General features: G+C 61.1%; 1 long non-coding RNA gene across 1 annotated transcript; it reads left to right on the top strand.

The window, feature by feature from the left end:
• The first annotated feature begins 17068 nt into the window (after positions 1-17068).
• On the top strand, positions 17069-18445 carry LOC122463376. The gene is made up of 3 exons (XR_006286660.1): positions 17069-17109; positions 17617-17682; positions 18393-18445. It is a non-coding gene; the product is annotated as an uncharacterized LOC122463376 (long non-coding RNA).
• The last annotated feature ends 1249 nt before the right edge of the window (positions 18446-19694 follow it).

Genomic DNA, 19694 nt, shown 5'->3' with positions numbered 1-19694 from the left:
TTTGGACTGTGCGGTAAGATGATAAGCAGCATCACAAGGGCTGGTTGCATAATTGTGAACTTGGCTCAGGCCGGTCGCCTTCCCCACCCCCCTGCCCAGCCCTGGAGGTTGGAGGCCGACTCTGGGGAGGGCTGGGGGACGAGATGCTGGGTCCCTGCCCGGGAGAAGGGGTGTGCGCTGGGCATCATTCTGGGATCGCTCAGCCCCCAGCATGGCCAGGCCCAGGGCAGGGGGCACGGGGCTGCAGTCCATACCCACAAGGGATGGGCAGGTTGGGGACAGGGCTAGCTCAGCCTGGGTTTGGTGAACTCCGATCTTTAGACAATATTTTCTCTAGGGCTCATTGGATGCACCCGTGCTGCCTACAGGGGGCACTGCCGCTGCATGGGGGTATCACCCACCCGCACCTCCTGCCTCCCACTGCCCCACCTCAAATCACCCCCTGGCCCCTCCACCCATGCACTGTATACAGCTTGCAGTTACTGTAAACCTCTCCCCCTCCCTGCTACCCCCACTGCCTCCCCCCCGCCCTGCTGTAAGCCCCCCAAGTCACCCTGCTCTGCCCCAAATAATCTCCCTCCAGCAGGGTCTGCATGCAGGTCTCTGCAGGATGAGCTCTTCTGCAAGCCTGGTGCAGCTTCACCTGTCCCTGGGTCCCAGCTCCGCCCTAGTCATGATCCCCCCAATCCAGGCCTAAAGGTCTTGGGGGCCCTGGCACAGCTGGCACTGGGAGACAGGGGCATCTTGGCACCCCATTCCCACCAGCCCCCAGGGCTGGAACCAGCACAGTGATCAGCTCCCCCAGGCCCACTGCATGGGCTGATGCATGCAGCCCTCTCCAGCTGCCCTCACCAGGGCCTGGGGCAGAGCATGGCAGAGCCAGGGCAGAGGGGCTGGGCCTGTCTGCTGGACCCACCCTCCCGCCTAGCACCAACCAGGACCATGGCCGGCTGTCTCAGGCCTGCACCCCCCTCATGCTTCTGGGGGCAGGCTGAGGGGTACAGCATGTGTGGCTGGGGTCCCCCTTGCTCAAGGTGCAGGCCTGGGGTGCACACGGAGCCCCAGTGGCAGCCCAGCTGTAAGGACAGCCATGGTGGGAGCTGGCGAGCCCACAGTTGGGCAGGTGTCTCTGCTGGAGCATTTTAATTCCGCGCTCCCAATCCGCCGCCCACCTGCCTGGTAGCCACGCAGCAATTATCCAAATGGCTGTTAATTGCGGCTGATAATTCCCCACGGGGATCAGGGATGGAAAGCTGCGCAGCTGAGCAGATTGGGGCTGGGCCCGAGCAGCAGATCCGAGGTGCCAAGGTCTCTCACCCCATCCACAGCAGGCACACAGCGCTGGCAGTGCTCGTTTGCCCAGCAGGGAGAGAGGAGCTGGCCCAGGGGGCAGGGGAAACAGGGCCTGCTGGGCTCTAAGGGACTGACCTGTTCCAGGGCACATTCCCCAGCAGGCTGCGTGTGCAATTATTAGCAGGAGTATGAGGGGAGAGAAGGATGGGCAGAGCAGGGGGGGGGGGCTGGGAGGCAGGACTCCTGGGTTCTGTGCTGAGCTCTGGGAGGGGAGTAGGGTCTAGGGGTTAGATCAGGGGCTGGGAGGCAGGACTCCTGGGTTCCATGCCCAGCTCTGCTCCCAAATCCATGTGAGTCACTCCCGCTCTGGGTGTCTGTTATTGAGGTTTTGTGTTACACGGGTGCTGCTGGGCATTTTCCAAGCCCCCTGGGGGGCTGGGATCGTCTTTTGCCAAGCCTGGGGCACTCTGAGGCTGGCAGGTGCTGGGAAGCCATGGCAGGGCGAGATGGGTAGGGGCACAGGAGGGGTGCAATGCAGAGTCTGGGCTGCAGGGGGCGCATAGGCTGAGAGTGCCTGACCTGGCTGGTCCCCTCGTGCTGCGGAGAGGAACTGCATTTTCTGCCTCTGCCTGTCTCCCACCCAGGGCAGCCCCCAGCTGGGCTGGGAAGCAGCCGCCTGCCCTCCCGTGAACCAGCCAGGGGCACTGGGCTTGAAGGGGTGCTAGCCTAATGTGGCCTAGGCCAGGCCCAGATGATCACAAACAGGGCGCACCCAGCCAGGCCATCCCTGCGCCAAACCTGGCTCAGCCCAGGCCCCAACCCATGGCTGCATGGCCAAGTCAGTGCCCTCCAGCCCCCCGCCCTCCCCAACTGCCTGCAATAGCTGTGCTGCTCTCCCCCCACCCCCGCCGCACTGGCCTGGCTGGGATACTGCAGGTCAGGGTGGGAGGGGTCAGAGGCAACCAGAGCAGTGACTCTGTGCATCACGAAAATCTCCCAGGACCTGGGTAAGGTGGGTTTGGTCCTTGGCCCAGCACAGCTCACAGGCCTGAAGCCTCCCTCCCACCTCATGGGGTGCGCGACCCTGTGCGGCTAGCTGAGTGCCCCCTGAGCACCAAGGGAGCAGGGGATGGGCTGGGAGAGGGCAGGAGGGGTCACAGCCTGCGAGCAGGTTGAGAGGAGAAGTTAGACAACCCCTAACCCTCATGAGTGATGGGTCTGACCCCCCACCACGGTCACCCCTGGTCTGGGCCCTGATCCCCCATACTCCTCCGGGATCTGGGGCAGGTTCTTGACCTGGCACTGGTCTCTCACTGTCTCCAGCTGGTGGGGGGTGGGGTTGCTGATGGCGCTAACCCCCATGCCCAGTGACTACAGAGGCAGGACGAGTCTCCGAGCTGAGCCGGGGGAGCAGAGTGCGGGATGGGTAGGAGAATGGGGCTCTCTCACAGCCCCTCCTTGTCTCCTTTCACCCTCCAACGAGGGGGGGGGTTGGGGACACTGCCACTGCACCCCCAGCTGTTGGCACAGGCTAGAGGGTGCCAGAGGGGAGGCCTGGCCTGGCTGGCAGGACGAGCCTACACAGCTGCTCACACAATGCAGGTGCCAGAGCAGGAACAGGGCCCCATGGACTGGGGGCCAGCAGCAGCCAGGGTGGCGGGACCCTGGGGCAGCTCTAGGCACAGGAGGATGGAGGAGGTGGGGGTTGGGGCAAAGGCCAGGCCCTAGAGGGGGACCAAGGAGGCAGGTGTTCTGTCCCGCATCTGAGCGGGAAGCAGGGGCTAGTGGTTAGAGCAGGGACTGGGACGCAGAGGGCTGGCTTCCAGCGCTGATTCTGGGAGGGGCAGGGGCTGGGTGGGTATGGTTCCCTGTGGGGGCCAGCCTGGGGGCTGGGCCCTGGTGCTCGCTCAGTGCCTGCCCCAACCCCACACTTGATGGGGACCCCATAGCTGGCTTGTGGGGACTCCTGAGGCTCCCTCCTGGTCCCTCTGGCACATGGACCAGAGGCAGAACAAGGCAGTAGGAGCAGGGGGCCACAGGGAACTGTGTAGGTTCTGGGGCACGGCTGGGTGAGCCAGCACTGCACCAGCAGGGGGCGACTACAGGCCAGAGCAGAGCTGCCCCCAGGCCCTAGTCCAACAGTGACCCCGGGTGCGGGGAGGCAGCGCTGGCTTGGTGACTCGGAGCCAGGACACCTGGGACCTGCAGCAGGGCCGGAGGGGGAGTTGGGGAGATCCCGCTCCCTGGGCCCTCAGCCACCTGCCCCACCCTGTGCCCTCCCTTCCCCCGCCTGTGAACAGCAGCAGAGACCTTGGCCAGCCTTTGGCAATGCACTTCATTGGCCCAGGCACATGCCCAGCAGGGCAGTAGCCGGGGGCAGGGCCAGCACTGACTTTGTGATCATGGGCGGGGGGGGGGGCCTCAGAGCTGCGAACAAACAAACTCTCCCCCTGCGCCCCCCACCCCTTGGAGGTCACTCCCGGTAAAGGAGGTCACTGCCTTTACCTGGGATCACTCCTGCCAGCGCTTGCCCCAGTACAGCCCTGCTGGCGGGCAAGAGGGAGAGGATCTCTAGGGCCCATGGGATTCAGGGGGTGAGGCTTGACTCAGGGCTTGATCAGACCCAAGGGGGCCGGAGCTGGCTGCCTCAGATGGAGCTGGGGCTCCAGGTGCCCAGGGCGTGGCTCTAATACCCAGGGAAAGGCAGTGGGGAGGTGTCTGCCACTGGGCAGGGGCATTTGATCCAGGCCCATCAGGTGGCGAGCCCACTCTGCCCTGCTGCTAGGGTGACCAGACAGCAAGTATGAAAAATTGGGACGAGGGGTGGGGCGTAATAAGAGCCTATATGAGAAAAAGCTCCAAATATCAGGACTGTCCCTATAAAATCGGGACATCTGGTCACCCTACCTGCTGCTGACCAACCCTGGACGCGCCTCCTACGCAGTCCTGGCTCCACCCCCACTTACTTGGGCACTCTGACTGCAACTCCTGCTAGGACCCCTCCCCCCTTCGGGAGCCGAGGTCCCCACTGGGGAACAGGGCCAAGAGGCCAGGGTGCCAGGCTGTGATGGGAGGGGTGCAGGGAGCCAGGGCTGGGCCAGCACCCCAAGGCGGTGAATGGGGATGATATGGGGGCAGAAGGGGGGGGTTCTCTTTAACCCTTTGCAGACTGGACAGACACAGCCTGGGGCTCAGTGGCTGGGTCACATCCCCCCCCAAAGCCAGATACTGGTAGCAGCCTCTGTGCGCCCCCCATCACTGGCAGAGGGGTGACAGGAGGGGGAGGGAGAGGGGCTGTGCTTTGGGTCCCAGGCAGGGGAGGTAGGAGTGGCTGAAGCTGGTAGATAATCATAGAATCATAGAATCATAGATATCAGGGTTGGAAGGGACCCCAGAAGGTCATCTAGTCCAACCCCCTGCTCGAAGCAGGACCAATTCCCAGTTAAATCATCCCAGCCAGGGCTTTGTCAAGCCTGACCTTAAAAACCTCTAAGGAAGGAGATTCTACCACCTCCCTAGGTAACGCATTCCAGTGTTTCACCACCCTCTTAGTGAAAAAGTTTTTCCTAATATCCAATCTAAACCTCCCCCATTGCAACTTGAGACCATTACTCCTCGTTCTGTCATCTGCTACCATTGAGAACAGTCTAGAGCCATCCTCTTTGGAACCCCCTTTCAGGTAGTTGAAAGCAGCTATCAAATCCCCCCTCATTCTTCTCTTCTGCAGACTAAACAATCCCAGCTCCCTCAGCCTCTCCTCATAAGTCATGTGCTCTAGACCCCTAATCATTTTTGTTGCCCTTCGCTGGACTCTCTCCAATTTTTCCACATCCTTCTTGTAGTGTGGGGCCCAAAACTGGACACAGTACTCCAGATGAGGCCTCACCAGTGTCGAATAGAGGGGAACGATCACGTCCCTCGATCTGCTGGCTATGCCCCTACTTATACATCCCAAAATGCCATTGGCCTTCTTGGCAACAAGGGCACACTGCTGACTCATATCCAGCTTCTCGTCCACTGTCACCCCTAGGTCCTTTTCCGCAGAACTGCTGCCTAGCCATTCGGTCCCTAGTCTGTAGCGGTGCATTGGATTCTTCCGTCCTAAGTGCAGGACCCTGCACTTATCCTTATTGAACCTCATCAGATTTCTTTTGGCCCAATCCTCCAATTTGTCTAGGTCCTTCTGTATCCTATCCCTGCCCTCCAGCGTATCTACCACTCCTCCCAGTTTAGTATCATCTGCAAATTTGCTGAGAGTGCAATCCACACCATCCTCCAGATCATTTATGAAGATACTGAACAAAACCGGCCCCAGGACCGACCCCTGGGGCACTCCACTTGACACCGGCTGCCAACTAGACATGGAGCCATTGATCACTACCCGTTGAGCCCGACAATCTAGCCAGCTTTCTAGCCACCTTATAGTGCATTCATCCATCCCATACTTCCTTAACTTGCTGACAAGAATACTGTGGGAGACCGTGTCAAAAGCTTTGCTAAAGTCAAGAAACAATACATCCACTGCTTTCCCTTCATCCACAGAACCAGTAATCTCATCATAAAAGGCAATTAGATTAGTCAGGCATGACCTTCCCTTGGTGAATCCATGCTGACTGTTCCTGATCACTTTCCTCTCATGTAAGTGCTTCAGGATTGATTCTTTGAGGACCTGCTCCATGATTTTTCCAGGGACTGAGGTGAGGCTGACTGGCCTGTAGTTCCCAGGATCCTCCTTCTTCCCTTTTTTAAAGATTGGCACTACATTAGCCTTTTTCCAGTCATCCGGGACTTCCCCCGTTCGCCACGAGTTTTCAAAGATAATGGCCAAGGGCTCTGCAATCACAGCCGCCAATTCCTTCAGCACTCTCGGATGCAACTCGTCCGGCCCCATGGACTTGTGCACGTCCAGCTTTTCTAAATAGTCCCTAACCACCTCTATCTCCACAGAGGGCTGGCCATCTCTTCCCCATTTTGTGATGCCCAGCGCAGCAGTCTGCGAGCTGACTTTGTTAGTGAAAACAGAGGCAAAAAAAGCATTGAGTACATTAGCTTTTTCCACATCCTCTGTCACTAGGTTGCCTCCCTCATTCAGTAAGGGGCCCACACTTTCCTTGGCTTTCTTCTTGTTGCCAACATACCTGAAGAAACCCTTCTTGTTACTCTTGACATCTCTTGCTAGCTGCAGCTCCAGGTGCGATTTGGCCCTCCTGATATCTTTCCTACATGCCCGAGCAATATTTTTATACTCTTCCCTGGTCATATGTCCAACCTTCCACTTCTTGTAAGCTTCTTTTTTATGTTTAAGATCCGCTAGGATTTCACCATTAAGCCAAGCTGGTCGCCTGCCATATTTACTATTCTTTCGACTCATCGGGATGGTTTGTCTGACTCTCCCCCTACCCCATCGGGGGCAGGGTGGCCATGGGGCACAAAGGGTAATGGCCCTAGAGGCTGTGCCAGAGGGAGGAAGCCTGGCCTGCACCCTGCCCGAACAGCCAAGCAGCCTGGGGGTCCTCCCCCCGCCCAAGAACTGACACCGCAGCCAAGAGTAGGGGGGAAGGTGCCTTGTTGAGAAGAGCAGGTGGAGCTGGGGGCAGCAAGCTGTGGGGGGCAGAGTCTCTGGGGGGAGGGGGCTGCTTATAGGCCTCCTCGGGGTCCAGCTGATTGAGGGTTTGGACGTCATCCAGGAAGCGCTTGGGGGTCAGGATGTGACTGGAACCTGGGGGAGAGAGAGGTGGTTGGCAGCGGTGGGCACAGTGGGGCAGGTATGTGGCTGGCATCACCATCACCCCCATCCTTGCAGCTGGACCCTGCTCTAGTGCAGGGGGGGAGGGACTGTCTCCTACCCCCCGTGGCCTGGCACCGCACCCCTCGTGCCGCTGTACCCTGCACAGCCAGGCAAGAATCCATGCGCTGATAGTGTTCCTCACCCTTGGGTCTTCGAGGGGTGTGTGCAGGGGGTGAGCCATATCCCTATGGGAGTTACTGGGGGTGTCTGACTGGGCCCCCACACATGGTCCCTGGACAATGAGAGGCCTGGGGAGCCAGAGGCCAGGAGATCAGGCGGCTAGGTACAGGCCATGTGGGGCAAGCACATCTGTTCCCAGGCCCCCGGGTGTGGAGGACAGAAGGTAGCTTGGGAGCCCTGTGGGTGCTGGGCAGGCAGTTCTAGGGTCTCCCCCTCCCAAGGGGTCCCAACTCTCCCTGACCTGGGCATTCCAGCCGCCCTTCCCCCCAGGACTCGCCCCACTCACCGATCACCACCTCCCACTTGCCCTTGGTGGCCGGGGTCACTTCGTAGGTGCAGCGCATCTCAGACATGGACACCCCACCCAGCACGTAAATGATGAGGCGCGGGCCCGTCCGGTACTCGGCCGCTGGCTTGTTCTTGTGCCAATGCCCAAAGCGGGCGCTGGGGGGAGAGAGGGGCAGTGTGGATACCAGGGGCTCGCTGAGGGAATGCCAGATGGAAGGGCAGGGCCTGGAGGAGGCTGGGAGGCAGGCCCTGCCCAAGGGAGTGGGACAGGAGTCCCAAAGCAGGCAAGAGGGAATAGGGGAGGGTGGCACCTGCACTGGGCTGGGGGTGCTGCCTAAAGCTCGGCCAGTCCCTTTCCTCCATCCTGGGCCCTGGTGTGTTGAGGGACTGCTGGGGCGCGGGGTACATGGTAAGAGGGGTCCAGGGCTCCAGGCTCTTGGACATCCCCTCCCCCGTAGAGGGCAGGCTCCTGGCCACACACTCCCAGGCACAGAGGCTCCTACATCCTGGGGTGTGTGTGTCAGGGCTCTGCCACCCACAGCCCAGCCAGGCTCAGCCTTACCTGACAGCAGCCTGGGAGCTGGTGGTAGGGACCGGGTCCGACACGAAGGGGACAGTAGCCTGGGAGCTGGTGGTAGGGACCGGGTCCGACACAAAGGGCCACAGATTCTTGTCCAGTTTGTCCTCAATGATGTCCTGGCAGGGGGTGGGGGGGTGGAGGGAGGACAGATCAGCAGGGGCCAAGCAGCAGGAACCTCGGATCTGGTGGCCAAGCCAGGCCCCATTGGGGTGGAGGGGATGGGACGGCTCCTCACTGAATGATTGACAGTCCCTGGGGGGAGCAGCCTGGGGCCCCCTTTCCAGGGTGGGGCATGGGGAGCCAGCAAAGAACATGCTGACTCCTCCAGTGATGCCCCCCCATCTCCCCACATCCCCCTCAGCTGCTCAGTGCCCTGCTGTGAACTCCCCACCCATCCACCATTATGAGGAGGGCGGAGACCTCCTGCAGCCAGATCCAGGGCCCCTCATTTGGGGGGTGGGGGGGGGGAGGCAGGGGGCTGCCCTCAGTGCCCCTTTCCTGCTGCGGGCAGATCCAGGCCCTGCCTCTTGCTCCATGAGGTGTGTCCCAGGCACGCAGGAGGCCCAGGATATGATACATCCTAATGCTACATAATAGGGGCTTTTACATTAGTCTGCTGCATTGACTTGTACAGGGAAGCTTAAGGCCTGCCAAGCTGTGGCTGGCGCAGAGAGGGGGCACCCCGATTGGATTAGGCATGGGATTGAGGCTACCGCAACTGCCTGCCCCAAAATCCCGCAGGAGAAACCATCACGACGCTGGAACAGGGGCCTGGGAGCCTCCCACCTGTGATCTGCCAGGGACAGGAGCTCCGGTCAGGGGGTTAATTCTTGGCCTGGAGGAGCCCCAAGCCAGTAGGTTGAAGGCAACTAAGTGTGCCCCCCCCCACCCCCTTGCGGAGTGCCCCACAGGACAGGGTGATGAGGGGCTCAGCCCCCAGCAAGGGTTAGGGGATGGAGTGACCATGTCACCTCTCACAAGCTAAGCAGGTTTGGGCCCAGGCAGTGCTTGGATAGGAGACCTCTAAGGAAAAGCTACTGGGTGCTGGGGGGTGCGAGTGAGTCAGCAGAGGGTGCTCTATAACCCTAGTGCGGCGCTTGGGGGCACTGTACTGCAGGGAGCGGGCGGGGGGGGTCTGCAGGGGGCGTGACCAGTACTGTGCTGCAGGAGTTCATCCTTTAGATGAGCGTCAAACAGCTGCTCCTCACTGGAGGTTAGACCAAGGACCCTGCCAGCCATTCAGATTCCAGTGCCAGTCATGAGTGTGCTGCCTGGATCCCCTGCACTTCCAGCCCCACACACTGATCACCTCCTGCCCTAGACTCTCGGGCAGCGCTGCTGGGCGGCTGTTAATAGCTGCCTGCCATTCCTTAGGAAGAATTCAGCCACGGTGAGGGACCGCTGTATAAACTGCCCATGGCCCACCCAGGAGGTGGCAGCATCTCAGCACCGGGTAAGACAACTCCCCTGCACTCGTGTCTATGATTTAAGACCCCTAAGGATGGCAGCAGGAGAGGACTCTCTGATGAGCCCCTCACATGGATAGACCCCTGTGCAGATACAAAAGTGTGGATGTGCATCAGCCCGCGATCCACAAGCCGCCTTTTACCTGTATCCGCATCCTCACCGGCAGCAGCTAGCGAGGGTGGGGAAGGGGTCTTGCAGGGAAGGGGCAGCGTGGAGGGGTTGGGGGCTGGGGAAAAGGGCAGCGTGGAGGGGGCGGGGTCTCGAGGTGAAGGGGCAGTGTGGAGGGAGTGGGGGCTTGGGGGAACGGGTGTCTCATCACGTGCCGCTCCTGGGGGGTCACGAGCGACAGTACACAGCAGCAGCAGAGCATGTTGCATCACAGTGGGGTGGAGGGGTGGGGCACCGGGGCCCCACCCACTCCAGTCCCAAATCCTGCTGCCCAGGAGCTGGTGGGGACACTGGTGCTGCTTGAGCTGCTGGACAGGAAGCAGCGCGGCGGGGCAAGTGGGTGCTGGACAGCCCCGACTCCGACCTGTTGCCCAGCCACTGGCTGTGGGCCAGCGGCCCCGAGCGCGCTGCATCCCCCAGGCTGCCTGAGCCGGACACCACGGGCCAGGTGCTGCTGGGGAGTAGAGCCCTGCACGGTTGTATTTGTAGCCGATCCACTATCCACAGAAATGGTGCGCAGACATGCAGGGCTCTACACATGGTTGACCCCAAACCAACCCCCCGCCTTGGGCCCAGCCTGCCAGTTGCAACCCCACCCCCAAGGCCAGGAAGCAGATGGCCCGGTACCTCCATGATGTCCTTGAGCATGGGGGTCCAGCGGGAGATCTGGTAGCTGGACTCCAGCCGCACCTTCCTCTCCGGTCGCAGCTGCCCGCTCTGGGGGAGGAAGGGAGAGGGGGTGAGAGGCAGCAGGGAGGAGGTGTGGGGTGGGAACGGGAGCAGACAGGGAGAGCGCGGCCTACCTGAGTTGCGCCAGCCAGGCTGGCAGGGGAGAGGCAGAGAAAAGAACAGAATGGATCACTGAGCGAAAGAGAGAGAGAGAGAGAGAGAGGAGGGGAGAGAGACTGATGGGAGAACAGAGCTGCTTCCCCCCATTCGCCGCATGGCCACCCCAAGCAGTGGTCACCAGCTCCAGCTCGCTGGCGATCTGAGGTCCTGACTCCCAGTATCCTCTGCCGGGGCAGAAGAAGTCACCGCAGATGGGGAGTAACTCGGGGGTCACCCTCATATGGGGAGGGCGTCACCCCACTGTACAGGGACAGAGGCCACCTCTGTGCTGGGAGTAGGTCACTGCCATAGGGGGGCACCTCCAGGATGGCCTGGGCTCCCCTGTGCAGCACAGATCTGCCCCCTGGCATGGGTTCAGTTGCTGGCCCCTGCCCCAGTCCCTTACCCCAGGCGTGAGAGAGATGCCTAGGAACTGCATGTTGTGGATGATGTCTCTCTGCTGCTGGATGTTGGCATGCTGGATCAGCTTGGTGAGGTTCTCCTTGTCCACACCTGCACGGGGAGAGACAGGTCAGCGCTAGCACCCCTGGGACGCACCCATAGCCCAGGCACATGAGTCCGTGGCCCCAGGAGTCCTAGTTCCTCGATCAAATCCTGAGATCCTGCTCTTCCCACCCCTCTCAGAGCTGGGGGTAAACCCAGGAGTCCTGGCTCCCAGCCCCCCTCTAACCCACTAGACCCCACTGCCCTCCCAGAGCTGAGGATAGAACCCAGGAGTCCTGGCTCCCAGCACCATCCGCTCTAACCCACTGAACCCCACACAGTTAATGATCGAATTAGGTTCTTACTGCTCCTCCCTCAACAGGTTCTCTCGGGCGCTGGGGTCAGGGGTCTCTCTAGTTCCCCCTGGCAGTGCAATGGGAGTCCCCGTCCCCCTGATCTGGGCTCCCCCTTCTGCGGCCAGTCAGGTGCAGAGTCAGAGCCGAGGCCTGGCTCTTAAAGGCTGTGAGGCCTTGAGCTGGAGGGAGGGCAACGTGCCCCACCCCTGCCCCCCCAAACCATTTACTGCTGCTTAGTGCAGATGGGGAGGCCTGGCAACTCCACAGCACCCCCTGGCCAGGAAACTGGGCAGCCAGGCAGCCAGAGGAGCCGCATGAGGGCACCCTGGCCTGAGCAATGGGCACAGGGGCAGTGCCTGAGCTGGGTTACAGGAAGGGCCCCGGAGCAGGGCCCTGCCCCACCGAGCCAGCATGGGGCAGGAACTGATGGGGGAAGAGGGACTGTGCCAAGTGTCAGGGTCAGGGATGTTCCCCAGGCCCTGGTGAGTTTGGGGAAGGGGCTGGATGCAGCAAGAAGCAGGGAGCTGGTGCAGGGATGACACAAGGGGTGGGCAGGGGACTGGTCGCAGGAGGCTCAGAGACAGAACATGGTATCTGACCAGCCTGCAGGAAGGGAGGGATGTCCCCCCTCCCTGCAGAGAACGGGCCAGGGGACTGCTCCAGGTGTGTTTCTCTCCATCCCCCCTCCCTGCACAGAATGGGCTTGGGGGAGCGTGGAGGGCGGACACTGCTCGGAAGGCAGCAGCAGGGAGCAAAGGCCGCCAGATCCGACCCCAGGGGGCAGTGCAGAGCATGGGTGCAGCGCACTGGCAGGCTTGCAGGCACCGAGAGGCGGGCAGAGGGGAGACAGGGCTATAGAGCCAGGCTGGACACAGGCCCTGGGAAGCTGCTGGCCGGGAGGCGCCCTGCATAGCAGGAGGGCTTGCCAGTCTGAGCAGTGCTATTCCCCACCAGCCCCACAGGCCTGGGCCCCACCTCCAGGAGCACTGCCTGCAGCAGCAGGCCCCGCTGTGCTCCCCCTGCAGGCCTGTGGGGTTACCATTCTTCAGGAGAGCTGCTGGGAGACTGTGCACCTGTGACCAACTGGGAATGTTTGTAATATCTTTTATGAATCTGATGCGTGCCTCAGTTTCCCTATATATTTCCTGGCTTCTCTGGCAGGGGGTGAAGGGGAAGGATTCTCGGGGAAGGTAAGAGTCATGGGGGGCGGGAGGGGGGGTGTCACCTCCCTGTCTTGGTGAAATGAAGAAAATCCAACACAGATCAGCCTGGGGGCCAGAAAGACCGTGCCGGCTCCAATGGCTCCTGGCTGGATGCTCCCAGCAGGGAACTGGAGCAGGGCCCCCAGCTGGAGAACACAGGGTTGGGAAGGTTTGAGCTGGGGGATGAGTGCAGGAAGCTGGGAGCTCTCGCCTGAGAACTGACCAAGGTCAGGCCGAGGCCTGGTCTACACGAGGCAGTTGGGTCGGTGCCACTGCATCGCTCGGGGGTATGGGAAGGGCGGCGTCACTGAAGCGGAGCAGCTGAAGTGGTTTACATGTAGACAGGCCCTGAGTGAGAGACCCGGAGCTGAAAACAGGTTTCTCTGCAGCTCGGCCGGGCTCTGGGCTGACCAGAACGGCCTCTTGCTTTAACCTTCAGTGGGCTGGGCTGCCCGGGCTGGGGTCCAGGTGCCTAAGAAACCCGACTGTTCTGACAACGCTGGGTGAGTGGCCCTGTCACCCGGGCTGAGGAGCGTCGGGCCCTGCGGAGTGGACGGGTCTCTACCAGGATCTGTCCCAGCTGGACTCGCTGGGCGGGGCTCACAGGGTGAAGCCTAGCGGTTCAGTCTCAGGTGGTGGGGAGGCCATGTGGCCTGTCCTGGAGGAAGAGAGAGACCTGTTGGGGTCTGGCACAGCAAAGGGCTTCCTCCCAGAGATTTCCACAGCTGGGACCCTGGCACCGACCCTGTGGATCCATGACCGCACCATTCCTCTCTACTTTCCCATCCACCGAGACAGTGTTGCCTAGTGGATAGAGCCCTGGACTGGGACGGGAGACCCGGGTTCTATTCCCAGCTGGGTGACCTTGGGCAAGTCACCTCCCCTATTTACGCCTCAGTTTCCACATCTGTAAAATGGGGATAATGCTACCAGTCTCGGGCAGGGGGGCCCCCTCTGGGATAGCTGGCTGCCATGGCACAGACGCTCTGTAACTCACAGCTGGCAGCACAGGCCTGCCTCCAGAGGGGAGTCTGGCACACACCTGGCTGCCCAAACCATCTATCCAGGGAAGGGATTGACAGCATGCTTGTTAACCACCGGAGCTACTTGCTGCAGCAGAGCTGGCTCCAGCCTGCAGCCCCAGTCTGATCTGTGCTATTCTCAAGAGCTGATAACAGCGCTGGGGAGGGAAAATCCTGCTCTGTGCACACCCTGCTGCTGTTACTCCTGTTGAGTCCCCCCAGGGATATTCCTGAGGCTCTTGCCAAGCCTCCCTGTCACGGGTGTAAGCACTATCCCCATGTTACAGGGGGGAAACTGAGGCATGGAGCAGCGTGCCAGGAGTAGGTGGCAGAGGCAGGAATAGGAGCCAGGAGTCCTGCCTGCCCAGCCCCCTTCAATAGAATCCAGACAGCATGCCCACTGCAGGGCCGGGAGTGCTGACTCAAGCCCCTGCTCTCAATGCAATGCTGGCTCCATGCAGCATATTCCCGGCTGGCCAGTCCAATGTGCCCCTGCCTTGCCAGCTGGCGCAGAAAGAACCCCAGGGTCTCTTGTAGCATGGCCTCTAGCAGTCAGGTCTCCAAAGCCACCCAGCCTGCGGTCCCGGCACCATGGGCCTTGTCTGCACTAGTCCCTCTTGCCTTGATGTTTCCCAGCTGCCAGCCCTGAGGCGTAGCTGGGACAGGCAGTGCTGTGGCACCCACCAGTGCACTAACCACCCCTCTGCTCTGGGCAGAGTGGGGTGATCCGGTGGTTACACCAGCCCCCATCTGCACTCAGGGATCCCTCCAGCAGAGCCGAACTGGCAAAGGGTGTGAGCAGAGTCCCGGAAGGGTGGGGGGTGGGGGCTGAGCATAGCAACCCATCCAGGCTGGGTAGGGCTAGAGAGGAATGATGGCGCCAGCTCTGGGTTCATGTCCCTGCTCTACCACAGACTCTCTGTGTGACCTTGGGTGAGTCATCCAGCCCCTCTGGGCCTCCATCCCCCTCTGCAATGGGGTGACAGCCCTGCCCAGCACCACGTGCATGGGGGGGCAGGATGCAGCAATGATAGTGCTACAGTGGTGGGGGCCAGATACTTCTCCAAGAGAGGCGCTCCCCCGTCAGCCTCAACCCATTTACCCAGAGGCTGTGGAGACCTGCCAGGCTGGTGGGTGGTGGCCGGTCCGACGTTCTGCTCCCGAGCGTGGCTGAAAATCGGGCCATGTACTGAGGTGGGACAGTTGGGGTAGCATCAGGGGCTGTACGTCCCCACCCCACCCACTCCCGACTGTCTGTGCTACCCAGCAAAGAGCAGACGCAGCCCCTTGCCGAGGTGCTCCTGCGTGGGCTTGGGTACCACTGGGGCTGCTGGAGCCGGTTTCAGAGCCGTTTGCCATGAGAGCGCAGGGCTGGTCTCCTATCGCCACCTGCTGCGCAAAGAGGGCAGTGCATGCTGATCAGGCAGGAAGTGGGGGCTGGGCCAGCCCCCCCACGGTGTGGGTCTGAGATGCTGACCATTTGAGTGGTCTCTGTCCCACTGGATGCTGGGGGGCCACACAGGCTGGGACTGGGGAGCTAGAGCTTCATATGGGGTCCCAGCTCAGATGCAAGGTGGGGCATAGGGATAATGTCCTGTCGTCCCCCTCTGGGACCTTGTATCAAAGAATCTCTGGGCCTGGTGTTGGTTAATGATAGACTAGCCAGGCCCTTCTGGTGTAATTTCCCCCCCCCCCCCCCCCATCCCCACACAGCATATGGAGCAGGGGGCAGTCAGGGAGCTGCCTTGTAAGGGGCATGCTCCCATTGGTGGAGAGGCACGAGCAGAGAGCATGCTTGGGGGAGGGGGTCATTGCTATTTGCATGAGGGGCAGGTAGCCCGTCCCTGCAGGGGGCGTTGCAGTGCAGCTGGTCAGGGCAGGACCCCAGGGCACGTCCCAGCTAGCTTGGGGCGTGTCTCTTGCCTTCCCCCTGGGGTTGGGGCTGGGCCACAGAGAGGGCGGGTAGTGAAGTTTCAGGCCACCAGGGACCATTGGATTGTGCCATGTAAGCCAGGCCAGGAACCCTCTGCCAGAGCAGGGGGTGACGGGTTTCTCTCCCCTTTGCCCCAGGGCCCCGACAAAGCCCGTTCTCAGCTGCTGATTGTGGACCGAAGCTTTGACCTGGTGTCCCCACTGCTGCCCGAGCTCACCTTCCAGGCTATGGCCTACGACCTGCTCAGCATCGAGAAAGACACCTACAAGTAGGGCCTGGCTGCCAGCAGGGGGCGCCCCGCACCCCTCCTCAGGCGGGCTGGGGGGGATGTGGCCCAGGCACCTTCACTGCTCCGCAGCCCCCACGCTCGGGCGAGGGGTGCCACAGCCTGACCCCATCTCCCCCCTACAGGTATGAGATGACGGGCATCAGCGACTCGCAGGAGAAAGTGGCGCTGCTGGACGAAGACGACGAACTCTGGCCACATGCACATCGCTGACGTCTCCAAGTGAGCGCGCTCAGCCTTGACCCCTGACGCACCCCTCCATGCCCCGCCGATCCACCGGACATGCCCCTCCATGCCCCACCCAGGGCCAGGACCCATCCCCCCCGGACACACCACTCCGTGCCCCACCCAATGCCAGGACACCCCTGGACACACCCCTCTGTGCCCTGCCTAGTGCCGGGTCTCGCTACCCCCCCCACCTTCGGCACACCTCTCCCCTCCCCACCCAATGCTGGGACCCCCTACCCCCACTTTGGCACAGCCCTCTCCTCCCCGCCCGCTGCCAGGACTCCCCCCTTGGACACACCTCTCACACCCAGTGCCAGGACAGCCCACCCCGTTGACACACCCCTCCCCCTCTTTTCCGGTGCCGGGACTTCCCCCATCCTCCCCTTCAGACACACCCCTCCCCTTTCCTTCCCACCCAGTGCTGGAACCCCACTACCCCTTGGATACACTCCTCTCCCACCCAGTGCAGGGACACCCACCCCCCGCAACACACCCCTCTCCTGCTCAGTGCCAGGGCCCCCCCTCCCCCTCCCACCCAGTGCTGGAGCTTGTCCCTCAGACATACTCCTCTCTGAGTGCTGAGACCCCCTGGACCCAGCCCCTCTCCCCAAAGGACCCCTGAGCGCTCCCTTCCAGAGCCACTGTCCACATCTCCTCTTGGGGATCTGCCTGGACACTGTCTTCCCCTGATCCCAGGGTCTCCCCATGCACCTTACAGCTCCCTTGAGTGAGTCCCTCACCGACCTCCTGTTGGGCCTGCCGCTGCCCCCAGGCCCCCCCAGCAGGGCGCCAGGAGCCCCCAGAGGTGCACTGAACTCTGCCTTGGGGTAACTTAGGAAGAGGGCCTCCCCCAGCCTGTCTGAGGCTCTTGAGGCAGAGAACCCTGGTGCCTGTGGGGCGGGGGCTCCATCCCCTGTAGCTTAGGACAGGGTACCCCCTACCTCCAAGACAGTGCTTGGCTCCGTCCTGACCCCTCTCCCTGCTGCAGGAAGGTGACGGAGCTGCTGTGCACCTTCTATGAGAGCAAGAGGCTGACCACGGACAAGGTGCGGCAGGTGTTGGGGGCAGCGATTGGGGAGTTCAGGCCGGAGGGACAGGGGGACCCATCCCACTGCCACTGATGGGGAGGGGAGGCTTCCCTGCTGCCCCAGGAGGGGTTGGCGGGGGCGGGGGGGCTGTCCCATTGCTCCCAGGGTTTGCCTGTAAAGGGCTTAGAGGTGTATGTGGAGTCCCCTGCCCCCAGCCACAGCTCTGAAGCTCCCCACAGTGGGGGAGGGCAGAGGCCCATGGGGCGGGGTCAGACAGCAGGATCGGGACCGCGCAGGGAGAGCTGCAGGGAGCCAACACTGGCATCTCCCTGGCCCGCTGCTGCTTTACACCTTGAGGGGCGCTCGGGTTGCAGGGCTCCCATCTCATTCCAGCTGGCCTGGAAAGGGCAGGTCTAACCTAAGCCGCAGCCAGGCATGGCCTGAGTGACCCGCCCTGCTGCCTCTGCCCTGCAGGGGGCTCCAAGCGCTGGGAGCGGCCGGGATCTCACCACCGCCTCCCTCCAGGCCAACATCAACGACCTGTCCCAGATCCTGAAGAAGATGCCCCAGTATCAGAAGGAGCTGAACAGGGTAACGGGGCTGGGGCTTTTAGTGGGCAGGGGGCAGGCCATTCAGTGGGGCTGATGGGAGGGGCAGGGTGCTCTGTGGGGCTGGTGAGGGACAGTAGGGACTCTCCTGGGGAGCAGGGCACTCTGGGGTACTCTGCTTTACTGCCTGATGAGAGCTGCTGACCTGTCCCGTTGGGCAGAGCCATTTTCCCCCCAGGTGCTGTGTGGCACCATGGGCAGCAGCCTGCCTGTCAGTGCCCAGAGCTGCCACATTAGCCCCACCAAGGACAGCCCTTGGGTAAAGCCCGTGCCTTGCTGCTGCAGCTCTCGGGAGAGGGCCTTGGTGGGCTTCCAAACCAGCCTGTTGGAGCCACTCCTGGTGCCACTGAGCCAACAGAAAGCTCCTGGCCACTGGCACAGGTACCCCGACACCTGCTGATCTCCAAGCCCCCAACCTCGTGGTGACTAACAGAGAAGCCGTGGTCTGTTTTGGAAGCTGCTCCCTCCTCCTGATCCTCCCCTCCAGCTGCCCCACTCCACCCCAGAGGTGGCTGCACATCAATCCCTATATGGCAGCCCTATATGGTGGCTGGGCAAAACAATCCCTATATGCTCGGCTTCTACAGCCAATTGGGGCTGCCCCTGGCCTTCCTTGTGGGTTCGGAGGTGCAGGTGCTCTGGACCAGCCAGTGATACGGTAAACTCCCCCTGTGCCCCGGTCTCTCCCCGCAGTACTCCACGCATCTGAACCTGGCCGAGCACTGCATGCGGCACTTCAAAAGAACAGTGGAGAAGCTGTGCAGCTTGGAGCAGTTGGGTCTGTGGGCAGAGCCTGGCTGGTGGGCAGAGTCTGGCTCATGGACTCAGCCTGGAGAGAGGGGTCTCAGACCCGCAGGCTCGCTGGAGCCAGGGTCAGCCCCCCCATGCAGCACCGGGGGTGCAGAAGGAGGACATGGGGCTCGGGTTACTCCCTGGGGGCCAGTTGCTCACCCCAGAGGGAGCTGACCCCAGGGAGGAGGGGGCCCTGGCACGGGATAGGTGAGCTGTGGGTCAGGGGGCCGTCACATCTCCCATCCTGCTGCGGGGGCGGGAGGAAGCAGAGTGGCCTGACCTGGGCCTTGTGTGTGCGCCCCCTTCCCCCCGCCCCCAGGACCTGGCTATGGGGACGGATGTGGACGGGAAGAAGATCAAGGACCCAATGAAGATCATCGTGCCTGTCCTGCTGGACCCCAGCGTGCAGGCCTATGACAAGATCCGCATCATCCATTCCAGCTGTGCGGGTGTTGTATTTCCACTAATCCCACCTCCCAGGCACCCAGGAGATCCAAGGGCTTAATTAGCTGTATTGTAAAGTTTGAGCTGGTGTTCTGAGGAAAAACTGCAGAGCTGGCATTGCTGGGCAAAGTCATGTAAAACCCGCTGTCGCTCATTTTTCTCTCCCTCAGTCTTTGCAGGAGGAATCTTTTTGTTTGTTTGTGTCTAAACGTCAGAATTGAGAAGCTTCCACCCAGCTGGTAAACTTATCGTGCTCCCCGCCCCCCGCCCCCCGCAAACCATTTCACCAGTAGCTGCTTTTTTCTCCCTTTTCCTTTCTCCGCTAGCACTTTTTCGATCCTGCAAATCTTGTCTTGTTTGGGATTTACTTTTTGTAAATCTTCAGGGTAAAAAGATCCAGTAACTGTCTCATCCTCGTAATCTTTTAATCGGTATACAGGTCTCTGGCTCCTGGTTAAGGCTTCATCCACTATAAATATCTCATTGGTAAACATCTGTTCACAACCTTTTTCAAAAGCTCCTTTGGTTTTAGATAGTCTCACGTGGTCGCCTTTTCTAAAAGGGGCAACAACCGGTTTTATTTTAAAACCGTCTCTATCAACCGGTTTCCATATCTTCAGAGAATTGGAAGGGTTAACATCAGCGGGTCTGGTACGTAGAGTTCTGTAAAAGCTCTGGTTGTAACTCTTCATAAAGTCAGGTAACAGGTCAATGTGGCGAAAGGCGTTATGGGCTGTAAAATATCGCCACATCCTCCAC

Source organism: Chelonia mydas, chromosome 20, assembly GCF_015237465.2.
Source record: "Chelonia mydas isolate rCheMyd1 chromosome 20, rCheMyd1.pri.v2, whole genome shotgun sequence".
In the NCBI taxonomy this organism is placed as follows: Eukaryota; Metazoa; Chordata; order Testudines; family Cheloniidae; genus Chelonia; species Chelonia mydas.
This window is presented reverse-complemented; position numbering and strand designations above follow the sequence as displayed.